Below are 10,596 nucleotides of genomic sequence, written 5' to 3'. Positions count from 1 at the left end.
AATGTATAACATCAATTGGATATTTTGACTAGTTAATACTCAAAATATTGAAAGACATGCAAGCATATACATATACTTACATGTTAGTATCAGATGATTATTCAAGATGGTTAAATCTGATCTTGGTAGTGTTCAATCAAAGATGCAAGGTGATCAATTATGCATTCGATTTGCACATAATCGTGACTAAGATCGTGCTCGATCTGTGAAATTCCTTGTGTATATATTGCTATCACGGGCAATGGAAATTTGGTTCATTCTGTATAATATCAACGATCATGATTATGATAACAATTTGTTAACTATGTTTTGGAAAGGGGCACATCATGTAAAGACATAACCCTACGTGTCCAAGGGACACCTAGAGTTATGTCTCTACATGAGACTATCCCTTCAACATTTATATATGTTGAGTTTTTGGATTGCTAGAAACATACCAATAGACACATATTATTACTAGCAATCTACATATGAAATACCCACAATAAAAAAAGAACAATATTAATATTATTCATTGCTTAGTTTGAACACAAGAGTAATAGATTAGAATAATCTTGAAGCACTACATACTGTTAGATTAGGAAAAAAACTAATCTCCCAAGAACACCTGCATGCATAACCCTGTCACATGGATGAAGCAAAGAATAGAAGCAAGAAAAAATTATGGTGGCCAAAAAGCCAGAGACATCTTATGGACATGCAAAGAGAAAATTCTATTATGATCCAATAAGTGAATTAAAAAATACAAAGAGGTGAATCATTATGAAAGGAATCATGAAACCCTAACTAGGTTTTCACATTATAATTAATATAAAATATTAATTATATGCACCTAAAAGCAAGCTTAAGAACTAGAGTAATAAACTACTTAATTAACTAAATCAAGATGATCTAATTAATAAGTGAAACAAAATAATTACTCTAACACCCCCCCTTAAGTGAAGGTCAGGAGGAAGCTAACCTAGCAAAGCTATGAAAGCAGAAAAAAATGGGTCCCGACAACAAGGCCTGATCAGGTACCCAATACAAGGAAATGAACTAGATGAAGGAAACAAAGCCTCCAATCTAGGAAATTTCCCAAAGAAAGGAACAAGAAAGAGCATGAAGCATCTCTGAAGCATGAAGCTGCAAACACTATCAGAAGAAACTACTGGAACCCCCATTGAAATAGTGCATGACCAGGTAGAGAAGAAAAAGTCTGAAGAGCTAATCAATCGAAGAGGTGACCTCCAAAAATAGGAATGAATGAGTGTCTATATAGTAGATGAACCATCTCACTGAAATGCATAGGTGCCTAGCCACTGCATCCGCCTAGTACATAGGAACAAAAATTGAATACATAGATCACTCAATCGAACCAAGGAAGCAATAGAGCCAATAGGTGAACCCCCCCATAATGCAGAACAGGGAGAGGGGTGAAAAAAACACTGAAATGCAATGCCAAAAATATCTGCAAGAAGAAGAATCAGGAACACCAACAGTGCAATAGAAGTACAAGCACAGGATAAAGGGTGGTCTCACTGACACACTACATGGGCTAATGTCGTGGAAGGAACACTCACTTGACAAAGGTGGATGAGCACAAAATTGCAAAACATCATGAACCCCCATGGCACTTTATAACTGAGTGCGAGTACAAACAAACACAAGGTTTACAAGATCCCAGATATGCAAAAATAGGCACTTTATCTTAGTGCATTTACAGAAAAAAGAATGCAACAGAAGAGAAGCATACAATGCTCAAAAGTTATAAAGAAGAGTGAGCCAAAAGAATAGAAGAAGAGATCTCAAGACCTGTAGAATCCAAGTAATCCGCCAGAGTGTGAAAGTGCAAAACTCAGAGAAGAAAGAACCTGGAGCATAATCTGGATAAAAGACCCCTACAACTAAATAATTCATAGAACCAGCTTTCCAACGATATAAAGCGAGCCCAAAAAAGAGTCCGGATGAATGAGATATGGCTCCCAGAATGCAAACCAGAACATCTGGCTTTGACTACCAAAATAGGCAACCAAACTACACCAAAAACCAAAAAAACCTATACCATCATCTCTGTCTTAGAACTAGCTTTCTGACGCATTTTTCGGATCAAAAAAATACGTCCGTATGCTCAAGTTCAAAAAAAACCTCCAAGGCCTTCAAAATGCAAGAAAAATTATTTTTTTTAAATAAAAAAATAATTAAAAAAACAAAAATCTTTTAAAAAACCTCGCCACCCTTTCTGGCTGAGGCGGAGTGGAGGAGGCGGTAGAGCCGTTGACGGTGGAGGAGGGTGGGAGGCGCCTCTACGGCGAAGCCGCTAACGGACCGCTGGGGGCCGCTGGGCGATAACTGCCAGTGGTGACCGCGGTGGTAACCGCCAGTGGTTCCGCTGCGGTTAGTAAACTGCTAGTGGGATTTTAAACCGCTTTTGATTTTTTTTGCAATTTTTTTTGAAAAATTTAGCCTCGTACTGCGTGCAAAGGTCGTACAGCCCTGTACGACAATTTTTTTGCCTCTCGGACCAATGTTGTCCAAAATGGACAAATTTTATATGGATTCTGAGGTTTTTGGGCGCTCTGAGCACAATGGTGATGTCCGTTTGAGCCCAAAGTGACTAGAAACAAACGTCCCCCCTAAATCCACATAGAAAACTTTTGAAACACTTCAATAAAATATGAACAAGGAGCAACAAGACTGCTCTGATACCATGTTAGATTAGGTGAAAAACTAATCTCCCAAGAACACCTGCATGCATAACCCTGTCACATGGATGAAGCAAAGAACAGTGTATATGAGCAATGTTAGTATGCTAATAGAAACCAAATTTAAATAAAGCTTCTACAAACTAAACAAAAATCATAAACTTCAAGATAGACTAAGATGAGCTCTCAATTGAGAATATGAGCCATTAATGGGCTCTCTCAATGAGAAGCTCTCTTGTTGGGTAGCTTTGTCTAAATAGATAGGATGTATGCTCAAGCTTTATGCTTCAGAAAAGGCTTCAAATGGAGTTGGAATTTGGGTGTGAGTGTATGGTTTTGATGTAAAATGGCTTCTTAAAATGGCATTATGACTTTACTTCATGGATTGTGTTGTTTTGCAAAGGGGAAGGATCCAATTTATAGGCAAGAGGCTTGAGGGATTGAGGGCTAAGATGTAAGGATGGGAAAAATCTCATGGAGGGCTCAGATTGCATGAGAGGAGAGCACATGGATTGTGCTTCCTTATAGCCAATCAAAGAGTGACACATGTCACAGGGTGAGAGGATGGAGGAAAGGGGAGGGATGAGTCAAAAAAGGAGGCTCAAGGGATAAAATCTTCATAAAGACCCTCATAATGGCTTGTAAGAGCAATAAAAGGGTTTGGAAGAGTCATTTATGGCCTAGTGGGCTTCATGAAATTTTATGGTTGAGATATTTTGAGGGAGATGAGAGCAATTTCGACTTGGGCTTGATTAGGAGGGTTTTAAGCTTGCTTAGGATTGTGCAAATGATTAGAGGATGAATTAGGATGGTTTAGGATTAGCTTAGGGATAGGCAAGTGGATGGCATTTAATGAGGGTGGGTGAAGGAGGAGATATTTGTTAACTTTGGCTTGGGTTAGTAAGTCTTAACCCATGTTTAGAGAATGTGACAAAGTTAGGAGGGGATTAGGATTAGGTTTAAAGACATCTTCTCGAAGAGTCTAGACTTTGGATGAGGATAAAGACTTTCTAGAATAGTCTAGAATTTCCTAGGATGAGGATGAAGACTTTCTAGAAGAGTCTAGAACTTCTTAGGATGAGGATAAATTAGATTTTTAGGAAATAAATAAAGTTTTATTTATTTCAAGGGTTTGGGTTGAGGAGATATTTATTAAAACTTTTTTAATAAACATGAGGATTAATATTTAATCTTAATTAAATATTTTGAGTTGGGATTAGGGGTAGGAAATGATGGGATTAGCCTTTAATCAAAATTAAAGAAGGATTAGAAGATTTTGGAAGAGGTTAGTGGTCTCAAGGAAATTGGCCAAGTTTTGGGCAAAAAATAATTTTTTAATTTATTTTAGATTTTTTGGTCAATTTATTAATTAAATAATTAATAAATAAAGAAATAATGTTTAAATAAGATTTAAACATTTTTGGGAGGGATTCCTTAATTAAATATTTTAAATTAAGATAAAGGGATTTAATGGCATAAAAATAAATAAATAAAATAAATAATAAATTAATTAATAAATGATGATGTTATCAGGAATTTTTTAGAAAATAAAAATACTTTATTTTTTAAAAGTTTTTAGGTGTCTACATTTTGCCCCTCTTTGATGTGATGCCACAAGTGGCATGGCATCAAAGATAAGAAAATAAGATGCCCAAGGCTAGAGCAGAAGAGGAGAGAATGGACTGCAAGATGCCCCCTCAAGAAGGCGGCAGGGAGAGAAAGCGAGGCTCGATGACTTTTTGAAAAGTACAAGAATCTTCGATGAGCAAGAAGACTCAGATTGGCAAAGAGAAGGGGCTGAATTAGCTCAAACTCTCACTATGGGAGAATGATAAAGGAGAATCAGATGCACAAGAGGAAGCAAGCTTAAGACTTTAGGGAAGGTGGAGGATGAAGGAGCAGAGCGCTATAAAAAGGAATCCAGGATAGGGAGATGGATGAGGGGATTATAAAGCTGATGCAATAGGATTTCAAAGAGTCAGATTGGCAGAAGATGGGTTTCGGAGATCCCTAGGACTAGGATTGTGGATCTCGAAAGATGAGGCTTGGTGGATTGATTTGGATTGGTGGATCCCTAAGACTAGGATTATGGATCCCTAAAGCTAAAGGTGAGGAGTGATCCAAAGAGATACTGATGCATCAGCTGGGGTAGGAGAGACGGATGTTGGATATGGATGGGGGATAATGGAGATGAAGGAAAACCATTGAAGCTTTTTGAGTGGGGGGATACTTCAAAGAGAAGTACCACCATGTAGTTGAGCACTAGATTTACTATAGGACTGTTGGTTAATTGCCAAGGTTACCAAGAACATTAAGGCCTTTTCACCAACTGTCCAGAGGACTGACGAACTGACTCAAAACAAACACGCAAGGATTGCCCCAGTATCACACATGAATCCTAGAGGAAGCAGTGTGGAAACGACACTGGTTAACCCACAAGCAGAAAAGAAAACAAGAAAAAGACATGATCAAGTCCTTACGCTCTGATTGCCCCATTTGCAGTATACCATGATATGGAAGATCGTGGCAACCTTGAGGAGGGAACAAGGAGATTGCTTGGAAAAGATATTTTAAGACCCAACAGGGAAGAGTCCAAATCAAAAGAAAGCAAAAATCCAAAAGAGAACCGTTTGCCAACGAGATGGGTAGGATGAGGTACTAACAGACCAAGATCAGACATGAGGAAAGCTATATCCTGCAAGGACCTATCAGAGAGCACCTAAGCTGGTGGATTTGGATGAGTGATGTGTCTGGCAAGCTGAACTAAGAAAGATAACACTTTGATGATAGGAAATCTAGCTAAAGGATGCATTGGAATAGCTAACCAAGATGTGCGATGGGTGCAAGATGCTAATCAAGGACGAACTGCCACGAACACTGGATAGATACAATGCTACTAAGCTAAAGAGGATGTACAAGCTGATGGACCAAGATATGTTACAAATGTACAAGTTTGTTCATGTTTTGGTTTTTGTGAGGTGGAAATGTTTGTGAAGGATGGGATGTCTATAATAGGTGATAGGTGGATAGGTAGATGGTTTGCGAAAAGCTTAAGTGAAAATGGGGTTTTGTGTGTGCACGTGATAGTATACAAGCTAGGATACAAGATTATTTATAGGATGGAATATGGTACAAACTTTGGACAAGATTCGGATATACAAGGTATGGTACAAGATTTACAAGCTATAATACAAGCTTTGGTACAAGATTTTACAAGCTGAAGTACAAGATTTTACAAGCTGTACAGGAGGTATTTACAAGCTCCATTAGATTTTGGATATTTGGTTGGAACACCAAGGGAACAAGCAGGTGTTTTATGGGATGGTGGGTGAATGGATGAGGGATAGGATAGTGATAGATAATGGATTAGTCTTAGTACACAAGGTGCCTGAATTACCAAGTTTTCACCAAGGTACCTATCCAAGGCTCTTGAATTGCCAAGTTTTCACCATTGGACGCTTATTTATCTTTACTATTTATTTTTTTTGTATTTTTCAAAAGCTGGGTATACCAAGGATCTTCAAGCATAGAACTTCTTGAGATGAATGATGTTATTAGGATCATTCAAGAGTTCTCCATCCAGTGTAGATAGCTGATAGGCTCCGGAGCCAAAGGAAGTAGTGACAACATAAGGACCAAGCCATGTAGGTTCAAACTTGCCTTTCTTTTCTCGATCTGCTTGGACTTTCATGTTTTTTTTGAGGACCATGTCACCTGGCTGAAAGTGTCGTGGAAGCACCTTCTTATTGAAATTCCTTTTGAGATGAGTTTGATAGACTGTGAGATGATCATAGGCTTGTTGTCACTTCTCCTCTAAGAGATCTAGCTAGGTGAGTCGAGCTACTCTATATTCTTCATCTGATATTTTCCCTTGCAAAGATATGCACAAGGAGGGAAGTTCAACCTCTATAGGTAGTACCGCTTCGGCACCATAGACTATGGAGTATGGAGTTGTGCCTATGGATGTATGGAAGGAAGTTCGATAGGCCCATAGGGATGGATTTATTTGTAGGTGCCAATCACGGCCGAAATCATTGACAACTTTCTTTAGGATTTTGAGGAGGGTTTTATTAGTTGCCTCTGCCTGGCCGCTACCTTGTGGGAAATATGGGCTAGAAAAGTGGTGATGGATGCGAAGGGAAGTACATAATTCTTCCATGTTGAGATTTTCAAAGTTACCTCTGTGGTCGATGAAGATGGTGGATGGGATGCCGAAGCGGCAAACAATGTGGTACAAGATGAACTTGGAGACCTGAACTCCTATAGCTGAGACTAGGGGGACTACTTCCACCCATTTAGTGAAATAGTCTATAGCTATTACTATCCATTTATGTTCATCAAATGAGAGGGGTGTGATAGTTCCAACTAGATCAAGGCCCTAACAAGTGAAAGGCCAAGGCGGTGCAATAGGCTGTAGATCCTGTGCTGGAGCATGCACAAGATTTGCATGCTACTGACATGGGAGACACTTTCTGAAAAAGTCACATGAGTCTTCTTCAATGGTAGACCAATAGTAACCTACTCTAAGGATTTGTCGCGCTAGGACAATACCACTCGTGTGGGCACCGCAAAGTCCAGAGTGTACTTCCTTTAACACCATCGCGGCCTTTTTTTGGTCTAAACATCGAGAGAGAGTATCGTGATAACCCCGACGATATAGGGTATTGGCTATGATAACATAGCAGGATGATTTTTGGATGAGGTTTTGGCGTTGGGTATGTGTGAGGTGAGGGGATATGATACCATTGTTAAGGTAAGCATGAATCTCATGGTACCAAGGGGATTGGGGACCAACCAAGATACAAACACGGTTTGAATCCTCATTCACATAGGCAGGTGTGAGGAGCTGCTCCACTAAAAAATCATACTATGTAGTTGCTTGGGGAATTTCCAAGAGCAAGCCTATAGTAGCCATAGCATCTGCTACTTTGTTCTGTATTCGAGGCACTTGTGTAAGTTGAAGCCTTGTAAAATGCTGGGTTAGCTGATCAACTAGCTCTTTGTAGGGTAATAGCTTTTCATCTTTGGTTTGATATTCATTTAGGGCTTGCTTGATGATGAGCTAAGAATCGCCAAAGATTTGTAGCTCAGCAATGTTCCATTCTGTAGCTATCTTTAATCCTGCTATGAGGGCCTCATATTCAGCTATATTGTTGGTGCTAGGGAATTGTAGCTTGAAGGCTTTTGGAATGTAATCTCCTTGAGGTGTGACCAACAATATTCTTGCCCCTGATCCATGAGATGTGTATGAGCCATCAAAATAAAGTTTCCATGGGGGTTGTTCTTCAATTAGACAGATATGCTCATCTGGAAATTCTGTGATCAATGGATAAGCATCTATTAGAGGTGCATCAGCTAAGTGATCTGCTATAGCTTGCCCTTTGATTTCCTTTCTGTCCACATACTGGATGTCAAATTTGCTAAGGAGCATAAGCCATTTGGCCAAATGGCCTGTAAGTGCTGTTTTGGAGAGCATATACTTGAGAGGGTCAATCTTGGAGACTAGTTGGATGGTATGACTTAGCATGTAATGGTGAAGCTTTTGAATTGAGAAAATAACTGCCAAAAAAGCTTTTTCCATAGGAGTGTAATTGAGTTCATAACCAACTAGGGTTCTACTGATGTAGTAGATGGCTCTTTCTCTGTCGTAGTCATCGAGCTGTGCTAGAAGTGCCCCTAGAGCAGTAGGCGTTGTTGATATGTACAAAATTAGGGGACGACCAGGAACTGGTGGAACCAAGATAGGGGGATTGGTGAGATACTGCTTGAGTTGATCGAAGCTGCACTAACGTAAAGGATCCCACTTGAAGTTCTCATCATTCTTTAGTAAATGTGAAAATGGTGTACACTTATCTGCAAGCTGGGAGATGAAGCGCCTGACAGATTGAAGCTTTCCCTGAAGAGAGCGAAGCTGTCGCAGTGTCTAGGGAGGAGGCATGTCTAAGATAGCCTTGACCTTCTTGGGGTCAATCTCTATACCTCGTTTAGACACTATAAAGCCTAGAAGCTTGCCAGATGTGACCCCAAAGACACACTTCTTGGGATTCAGCATGAGATGATATTTGGCTAACCTATCAAAGACTTTCTCCAGGTCAGCAAGATGATCCATGAAGGTATGAGATTTGACCAAGATATCATCCACATAATCCTCCAAAATGCTATGGATGAGATCATGAAAGATGGCTGTCATAGCTCTTTGATAGGTAGCCCCAGCATCCTTTAGGCCAAAAAGCATCATGTTGTAGCAAAAGGTTTCCCAAGGGGTAGTGAATGCTGTCTTATGCTGATCCTCTTCTGCAATCTTGATTTGATTATACCCAGAAAATCCATCCATGAGGGACAAAATTTCATGTCCAGCTGTAAGATCTACAATCATATCTATGTTGGGCAAGGGAAAATCATCTTTTGGACAAACTTTGTTAAGATCTCTGAAATCAATGCAGATTTTGATGTCACTGGAGGGTTTAGTGATGGGGACCATGTTGGAGATCCACTCTGAATAGTCGATAGGTCGGATAACCTTAGTAGCTAACATTCTTTCTAACTCAGGTTTGACTAGTAATGCCACCTTGGGGTGCATTTTTCTAAGCTTTTGTCTGACAGGCTTGATCTATGGATTGACTGCAAGATGATGAACTACAAGCTTTGGATCAAGCCCTGGCATTTCCTGATATGACCATGCAAATCGGTCAATTTTCTCTCTTAAGACCTCAAAGAGGAGATCAACTTGGTCTTGTGATAGGGATGTAGCAATGTGAACAAGCCTAGGGATCTCTGAAGAACCAATGTTGACTTCCCTAGTATCCTCAATTAGAATAGAAGATATCTCTGGTCGATTATCTTGAGGAGGTAATGCTAAATCATCATATTCTGCTTGTGGCTCTGGATGTTCTTGCTGAGGGGTTCTCTTCGCTACCTTAGCCAGTCTCAGATTCACCTTAGTTCCAGTTTTGGGTGTATCAGAACTAGGTTGAGAATTTTCTCCAAAAATACCCCTTGGGATCTAGCTTGTAGATATAGGCAGAATCTGGCTTTGTTTTCTTGTGAGGTTTTTCAGCTCCCATGAATCTTAGAAGTGCTTCCTCTGATGTGAACTCATCAATGTGTATGACGCTTAGTTGGTCCCAATCTATGAGTTGTGGATGGGCGAGTGGTAGGTCAATGAGGTGGATGGATAGTTCTTGGAGAACAGAGTCTCCAAGGGAGATTTGGTCTAGGATATCATCGTAGGCTCTTTTTTCAACTTCCTCAGGAATGTCTTCAATTTTGACAAGGTCGCGGTGAATGTTCAAAAAAGCGTGACCATCTGTATTGGTGCCCTCAGTTGTGGGTATGCCAAAACCAAGACCTAACTTCGATTCCCACTTGTGTGCGTTGATGGGGCACTGCATGCCTCTTTCTTCTAGTCCTAGACCACCACCTTGATAGTTTCATTTGTCAGTGATGAGCTTATGTTCTTGAGGATACTTCTGGCTGAAGTGATCAAGGCGTGCCTGATTCCTTTGAGGTGCATCCTTATGTAACCAAATGTTGATATCTGGAGTGAGCTCCTCATGAAGAGGGATTTTCAAGGATACAAAGGTTGTTGGGCCAAACTGTTTGTATCGAGGAGGTGGAATCTCCTTAGCTTTGTGATATGTCGGTCGTCCATAGGCATGTGGATCAAGTGGGAGTGCCCCGACAAAAAATGCCTCCAACAAACTATACTCTCCACAACCCTTGTTATTGATCTTCACGGTAGATAGGGTAGAGGCGAGGATGGTTTCTGGGTCATTACAAGTGTGGGATGAGCTGGCAATAGATGTGCTGATATCAATTCCAGGGCAATGGTTTGTATATGAAGCTTCAACCGCATTGCAGTAAGCAAAGGGTTCTGGATCGACATGGATGGTTACCTCAGTGCCTTGATGCA

Source organism: Cupressus sempervirens, chromosome 4 (assembly GCF_028749045.1).
Source record: "Cupressus sempervirens isolate cs-2001-9-10 chromosome 4, ASM2874904v1, whole genome shotgun sequence".
NCBI classification, from domain to species: Eukaryota; Viridiplantae; Streptophyta; class Pinopsida; order Cupressales; family Cupressaceae; genus Cupressus; species Cupressus sempervirens.
This window is presented reverse-complemented; position numbering follows the sequence as displayed.